At 58.1% G+C, this 8,302-nt stretch overlaps 1 non-coding gene across 1 annotated transcript; it reads right to left on the reverse strand.

Moving 5' to 3' along the window:
* Positions 1-4,171: 4,171 nt before the first annotated feature.
* Positions 4,172-4,253, reverse strand: TRNAL-AAG (transfer RNA leucine (anticodon AAG)). Its single transcript has one exon. It is a non-coding gene; the product is annotated as a tRNA-Leu (tRNA).
* Positions 4,254-8,302: the final 4,049 nt, after the last annotated feature.

The raw sequence follows: 8,302 nt of genomic DNA on the forward strand, positions 1-8,302 counted from the left end.
CCTTCAGCAGGAGGAGCAGGGGAATTATTCGGGGCACGGCAGGAATTTCTCTCCCCTCATTCCACCTCTTTTATCCTTCTCTGCTCTCCAGGATCCCCCAGAGGTGGGAGCTGCTGTTGGAAAGCAGAGGAATGAGCTGCCAGCACGGCTCAGCGTGGCGGCTGCCTGGGCAGCTGGGTCCCCGTGGATTTGGGTGGTCAGGAGCCTCATCCCCGCTCCTCCTCTGCCCCCAAACGAGCCTGCTGAAAGCAGAGCAGGACACCCGTGATCCCAAATCCCACCCGGACCTCAGCAGAGCAGGGACCATCTGGGGCAGGTTTGGGGACCCACGTTGTCACAGGGACATTCTTCTCTCTCTCAGGATTTTTCATAGAGCAGCACAGAGAGGAGAGAAAACAATTTCTATTTCTGCTCCTTGTTTTCCTGTGGGGAATTGTTTCCCTGGGGTGATGCTTGGTTGGGTTCTGGTGAGGATTGTTTGAACCTATGGCAAATCCAACCCACCTGGGGACTCTCAGAGGAGGTCATGAGCTGTGAGTTAGAGTAGTTAGAAAAAATAGGTTTGTCGATTTAGTATCTCCTTTAAACAGTATATTAATGTATTACAGAATAGTTACAATAAAGAAATCATTCAGCCTTCTGAGCTGCAGTCAGAAATCAGCATTTCTGCCCACCGGGTTCACCTGCATTTCCAATAGCACATGGGCAGGTTTGGCACCCACAGGGACGAGTTTGGCACCCACAGGGACGGGTTTGGGCACCCACAGGGACGGGTTTGGCACCCACAGGGACAGGTCTGGCACCCACAGGGACGGGTTTGGCACCCACAGGGACGGGTTTGGGCACCCACAGGGACAGGTCTGGCACCCACATGGACGGGTTTGGCACCCATAGGGACGGGTTTGGGCATCCAGGTGGGCATCCAGGGCCGCCTTCCACAGCCCAGGGTGCTCCAATTACACTTGCATAAATTACCCTGGGAGGTTTTTGACAGAGAAAAGATGCAGAAAAGCAGAGTGAAATCATTCTCCTGTCGCAAATCTGCCCAGGGGAGCAGGAACATCCTGTTTGCACTATTATGAGATAATAATGTCATTAAACAGGACATGATTATGGCCTCATTAGTTGTGGCCCTACACATTTATTTGAGGGATTAAATCTCTCTGTTCAGACCACAGACTTGACCTGGCATAAAAATCCCACTGAAATGAAAAAGTTTTCTTTAAGTGCAGTCTAGGAGTCAATAAAAGCCACGGGTCCCAAACAAGCACGATTCCTGCTGGGATCTCTGCGCCAGGGCTGTGGCACTGTGGATGTGGCTGGGACAAGGTGACACTTTCCTCCTGGCCACATGTGGCAGCATCAGGGGTGGTTTGGGTGGAAGGGACCTCAAAGGTCCCCGTGCAGGTCCCTGCAGCCCCTCCCCTGCGATGGCATCTCTCACATGTTATTTATGAACTGCTCTGGCTTTTTTAATAGCAGAGGAAAACTTCCCTCCCCTCCCTTCCTCCTCATTTATTACAGGCATTAAGTTAAACATGGTTTCCTCTTCAACTCGACCAAATCCAATTAATAGCAATATTGCCCTGAGCCAGGCTGATCTCATTAATGTTGATATTTAATATCTTTTCTGCGAGCTGGGCTAAAAATAAGCTTCTTGCTCTTCAGAGACTCTGGAAAGAAGGAGCAGCGTTTTCTCCCACTGGGGAACCTCAGGGTCTGGGTGTTGGGGTGACCCCAGGAGTGTAAAATCCTCATTTCCCAGCCAAAGGAGTCTGAATGTGCAGGGTCGGCTTCTCAAGGGTGTTTATTTCCTTTATCCAGAACATTCTCTCTCTGCCCTGCTGAGCTCTGGCCAGCAGCTCGGCCATGGCTTCTGTCTGCCCTCAGGGGTGTTTGCATTTTATACCAAAAACTGCCTGTGCCATGTTTGCAATAACGTGCCAATGTCTGTCATTTCTGTTGGGCAGTGTGTCTGTCCTTAAACCAACAGAAAAGTGTCACCAGCACAGCAGGACATGGAGGGCAAGAAGGAGAAGAAGGGCAGGACACACCCAAATCTCTTCATCTTGTCCCCTTGAACCCCATTCTAAAAACTCCAAAATTCTACTTTTTCACCCCATGTTAATCCAACTCCCACAACACTCAAACCCTTGTAGTTTGTAATTCCTCATCCAGAGTTGGCAGCTTTTTCCACAGGCTAAAATCTCAGCCACAGGTGTTTGTGACTTTGTGCCAGGGTCCCTGAGCCCCTGCAGGGTCTGAGCAGCCAGGGCAGCCAGAGGGATGTGCTGGGTCCCACAGGGAGGTGCTGGGTCCCACGGGGCTGTGCTGGGTCCCACAGGGCTGGAAGGGTCCCACGGGGCTGTGCTGGGTCCCACGGGGCTGTGCTGGGTCCCACAGGGCTGGGAGGGTCCCACGGGGCTGTGCTGGGTCCCACGGGGCTGTGCTGGGTCCCACAGGGCTGGGAGGGTCCCACAGGGATGTGCTGGGTCCCACGGGGCTGTGCTGGGTCCCACGGGGCTGGAAGGGTCCCACGGGGCTGGAAGGGTCCCACGGGGCTGGGAGGGTCCCACGGGGCTGTGCTGGGTCCCACAGGGCTGGAAGGGTCCCACAGGGCTGGAAGGGTCCCACGGGGCTGTGCTGGGTCCCACGGGGAGGTGCTGGGTCCCACGGGGAGGTGCTGGGTCCCACGGGGAGGTGCTGGGTCCCACAGGGCTGGGAGGGTCCCACGGGGGGCACGGACGGGATGGGAGAAGGAAGGGCAGGGGCTGCACCCAGCGGCTCCTCTGCCCCCCGGCCCGGGCAGGAGAGGGGCCTGGGGGTCCTGGGGCCGGGGCCAAGGAGGGAATGAGGAGGAAGCGCCGATAAAACCCCGGGATAAAACGTGCATCCTCCTGGGGCATTCCCAGAGCTCCGTCCTGGGGACACCGTGTCACACCAGCGCTGGTGGCCCTCCCGCAGCTCCGGGCACGGCTCATTAACGGGGCACGGCTCATTAACGGGGCACGGCTCATTAACAAAGCGCTCCTTGACACGCCGAAGGTCAGGGGTTCCGTTTACTCCGCAAGGAGCTCTGTGCTCGCCCAGAATGAAATCCAGGGAATCCAGCATTCCTGCCCGCGGCAGAGGGGCTCGGCCGGGGCTGCACAAGGACTTTCAGCCCTGGTTGTGCCCTCGGTCCCCTTCCCTGCCCTTGGAGCAGCTGCCGAGGCCAGGACAGGGTTTGGAGCAGAACCACCCCAGGTTCTGGTTGCAGCAGCAGCAGGCAGTGAAACAGGATCCCCGTTACTCAGAACAAAACTCCCTTTTTGGTTCGGATCCAGCAGCAAATAACAGGGAGCCATGGAATGCCGTAAAGCCGCCGAATGGTGTGGGTTGGGAGGACCTTAAAGAACAAGATGATCCTCCCCTAACCATTCCATAATTTGCAAATAATTTCCTTTCATGTGCAGGGCCTGTGGAGATGATGCAATGAAAACTGCCCAGTTCCAGCCCCAGGGCTCAGTGTTAGATGTGTTCATCCTCCTCCTCCTCCTCTCAAACCACAAAATTAATCTTTTCTTGCCGTGACCTCCTGGTTTTAGGCCAGGCTGCTTTTGTTCACCTCTGCCCCTTCCCACCACGTCCTGGCTGGTGCCCAGGGCAGCCCTGCCTTAGCAGAGACAGCTCCGTCAGGAGCAGCAGCAGCTCCAGCTCGGCCCTGCTCATCTCTGCAAAGCCGATTTTAGGGAATTAATGCTGTGTTTCAGCCCCCAGAACAGTCACCAGTGGGGCACACATGGGACAACCCCACCTGAGCCCAGGGGGAATTATCAGCGACTTGTTTGTGGCTTTTCATAAAATGGGCAGGTTCGGATTGGGAGGGACCTCAGAGCCACCCATCGCACCCCTGCCATGGCAGGGACACCTCCCACTGTCCCAGGAGCTCCAGCCCCAGTGTCCAGCCTGGCCTGGGCACTGCCAGGATCCGGGGGCAGCCCCAGCTGCTCTGGGCACCTGTGCCAGGGCCTCACCTCCCTCCCAGCCAGGAATTCCTTTGCAAGCTCCCATCCCGAGTGGATCCCCTCCCTGCCCTGCCCAGGGGCAGCCCCAGCACCTGGATGACATCCCGAGATTCCCGGGGCCGCTGGTGAAGCTGGCCCGGGTCCCTGGGGTGCCAAAACAGAGCTGGCAGCGGTGGGATTCGAACCCACGCCCCCGCAGGGACTGGAGCCTTAATCCAGCGCCTTAGACCGCTCGGCCACACTACCCTGGCCCGGCGCGGCCCGGGACTGGCACTGGACCCGCCCCGGCGCCGCGCCCGTCCCGGCCCTGCCCCGGCCGCCTCCTCCCCGCGATGCTCTGCGTTCCCCTGCGCTCTCAGGAGCTGCCCGGCAGGACGGAGCCCCCAAACCTGCCCTTCCTTCCAGCGTGGGACCGCTGCTGTGCCCCTTCCCTTCCCTTCCCTTCCCTTCCCTTCCCTTCCCTTCCCTTCCCTTCCCTTCCCTTCCCTTCCCTTCCCTTCCCTTCCCGGATTAACTGCACGGCCCCAGCTGCCCCGGGATCGGTCCCAAGCTCTGCCCCAGGGCTGAGCTGTCCCCGGCTCTGTCCCAGGCGCTGTCCCAGTCCCGTCCCCGCTGCACGCCCACCCCGCGGCTCTGTCCCCAGGGAAGGCTGAGGACGGCGCCTCCATCCCACGGGAACAGAGCCGGGAGAGAGCCGGGAGAGAGCCGGGGACAGAGCCGGGACAGAGCCGGGGACAGAGCCGGGGACAGAGCCGGGACAGAGCCGGGATAGAGCCGGGACAGATCCGGGGACAGAGCCGGGACAGAGCCGGGACAGCGCCGGGACAGAGCCGGGGACAGAGCCGGGGACAGAGCCGGGACAGAGCCGGGATAGAGCCGGGACAGAGCCGGGATAGAGCCGGGGACAGAGCCGGGACAGAGCCGGGAACAGAGCCGGGAACAGAGCCGGGAACAGAGCCGGGAACAGAGCCGGGATAGAGCCGGGGACAGAGCCGGGACAGAGCCGGGACAGAGCCGGGGACAGAGCCGGGGACAGAGCCGGGAACAGAGCCGGGGACAGAGCCGGGGACAGCAACGGGAACAGAGACGGGACAGAGCCGGGACAGAGCCGGGGACAGCGCCGGGGACAGAGACGGGGACAGAGCCGGGGACAGAGCCGGGGACAGAGCCGGGACAGAGCCGGGACAGAGCCGGGGACAGAGCCGGGACAGAGCCGGGACAGAGCCGGGGACAGAGCCGGGGACAGAGCCGGGAACAGAGCCGGGAACAGAGCCGGGGACAGAGCCGGGGACAGCAACGGGAACAGAGACGGGACAGAGCCGGGACAGAGCCGGGGACAGCGCCGGGGACAGCGCCGGGGACAGCGCCGGGGACAGAGACGGGACAGAGCCGGGACAGAGCCGGGGACAGAGCCGGGGACAGAGCCGGGACAGAGCCGGGACAGAGCCGGGGACAGAGCCGGGACAGAGCCGGGACAGAGCCGGGACAGAGCCGGGGACAGAGACGGGGACAGAGACGGGGACAGAGACGGGACAGAGCCGGGACAGAGCCGGGAACAGAGCCGGGAACAGAGCCGGGGACAGAGCCGGGGACAGAGCCGGGACAGAGCCGGGACGAGCCGGGACAGAGCCGGGACAGAGCCGGGACAGAGCCGGGGGACAGCAACGGGGACAGAGCCGGGGACAGAGACGGGGACAGAGCCGGGACAGAGCCGGGACAGAGCCGGGACGAGCCGGGACAGAGCCGGGACAGAGCCGGGACAGAGCCGGGGACAGAGCCGGGGACAGAGCCGGGGACAGAGCCGGGGACAGCAACGGGAACAGAGACGGGACAGAGCCGGGACAGAGCCGGGACAGAGCCGGGGACAGCGCCGGGGACAGAGACGGGACAGAGCCGGGACAGAGCCGGGACAGAGACGGGGACAGAGACGGGGACAGACACGGGGACAGAGCCGGGGACAGAGACGGGACAGAGACGGGGACAGACACGGGGACAGACACGGGGACAGAGCCGGGACAGAGCCGGGACAGAGCCGGGACAGAGCCGGGACAGCGCCGCTGCTCCGTGGCCCGCAGAGATCCCAGACTCGGCTTTGGGATCGGGGAAGGTGCCAAATCCTGCAGGAAACCTCCTGCCAAGCGCTGGGAGCCAGAGCCAGGCGAGTTCTGGAGTTACATAAACATTTTTCTTCCGCGGTTAAACACAGCCACTTTCTCCTTCCTCCGCGCGGCGATAAAAGCACATTTCAATAAACAGGCTGCAAAGGGATGTTTGCACTGCGCTCCTCTCCCGGCCTTTTTCATTCACTGGAACAGCTCCTGGCTGCAGGAACCGCGGGAGAGACCCCTCAGCTCCCTCTGGAAACTTGGCACCTTCTCCCAGATCCTCCCAGCCCCGGACACGTTCTGATTTAAACTATAAAAATACCCCGTGATAAAAAAGGGGACGTCTGTAATTCCTGGCCCCAGGGGTTTTTGATCCACGCTGCTCCAATCCCAGGAGCCCCTAGACCCAAATCCCAGCACGGATTCCTTTCAGGGATTCCCTGCAGAGATGATGAAACTCCAGGAGTAAATTGGTTATTTGAGGATAAATAATTGGATTTTCATTAAGGGGACACTCACAAACTGCTGCAGGTTTCTGAAACCTGATTTATTTCCAGCCAGTAGCTGCCAAATCATTCCCAAATAATTCCAGCACCAAGGAAGTTTTACATTGCCCTACAGCTCCCATGGATCTGGGGACCCTGATCTGCCCCAGGAGAGTTAGGAAAGTGCAGGATTGGAGGCATTTTGCACCTCATTGTGTGGCAGAGGTTGGGAAACCTTCCCTATAAACCTCCTGCAGCGCTGGGGAGGTTTGGAATTAAAGCCCAAACCACTTTAATAAACCCAATGGGATTATTTCAATTAAAAAGAAGTTATTACAACAGCCCTTAATTTCTTATTAGGGCATTTATGCAGCCCCTATTAAAAGATTAGAAGATATTGAGCCTTTGGAGGGCTCTCAAAAACACTGTTTGGAATATCCCTGGTTACAATTATTGCTGTTTAAATACTTCTGCCTAAAAATTACATTAATAAAATTGGACATCCCTGTCCAAATTTAGGACAGCAGCTTTGAGAAGTCCTGAGACCTCTCCAGGGACCACCCATGGCCACAGAAAACCCACCTGGGATGGTAGAAAATGTTTTTATTCTCCTGAAACAGAAGAAAAACCCCTTCAATATTCAATCTGCTCATTCTTGTGTTCTCCAGCAGCCCAGCCCAGGGCCAGGAGCTGCCAAGAGCAAATAATTCCCATTTCCATAGATGAGGAGATGAATCATTCCTGGTATTTTTAGCAGGTCATTAAGGGATATTTGCAAACTGACTTGTGAGGGTTTGCACTGGTGTGAGAGAAAACATCAACTGGGAGTGAGAACAGAGGGAGTGGAGAAGTCGGAGACCAGCACAGTTCTCCAAGGTCAGACATTCCTGGGAGAAAGGCAGGGAGCAGAGGCTGAGGGAGCTGTGGCAGCCCCTGGCAGTGTCCCAGACCAGGCTGGACAGGGCTTGGAGCAGCCTGGCACAGCGGAAGGTGCCCCTGCCCTTGGCAGGGGTGGCACTGGGTGGGATTTAAGCTCCCTTGTTATTCCTGTCACCCCGGGGAAGGCAGGAAGGACAAGGGGAGCTCTCCCCCACCACAGGCAGCACAGAGCCAGCCCCTGAGGGAAACACACCCTGACCACACGGAGAGCACAGCACACCCCAAGAGCAGCCACAGAAACCCAAGGTCAACGAGCCAAATATCTGGAAACAAGCAGGAGCAGCTCCACGTTACCTGGGGCACTTCCCTCTTCAGACAGGCGTTTGTTGTGCAATCTCTGATGGAGGTGTCCAGAGACTTTGAATCCAAACTTCCCATTGCCTGCTCCAAGATGCTGCAGAAATGAGTTGAGAGCTGGCTGCTTGGATGAAATCCCTCCCCAGGAGCAGCCCATGGGTTTGCCATGGAGCCTGGGAACAGAGCACATGGCTTATGGCTGGAATGGCTCTGTTTCTGCTCTTCCCTCTGTGTCCAAGCAAGAGAATTCCTTTTACGTTCATCTGTCCTCATGGAAGCCTGGAAGAGGAGAGATAAATGATTATAAATGATTAACATCATCTAAATAAAATTCCTTCATTCTGAGAGCCTTTGTGACACACTCCCTTGGGAAATACTCCCAACTGAAATGGAATTCTGCTCTGTTCCTCACAGATCTCCCATTGCTCTTGTGAAACACAAGAGCCACTAAAAGTCAGCAGTAACAATG

Source organism: Lonchura striata, chromosome 9 (genome assembly GCF_046129695.1).
Source record: "Lonchura striata isolate bLonStr1 chromosome 9, bLonStr1.mat, whole genome shotgun sequence".
NCBI lineage: Eukaryota > Metazoa > Chordata > Aves > Passeriformes > Estrildidae > Lonchura > Lonchura striata.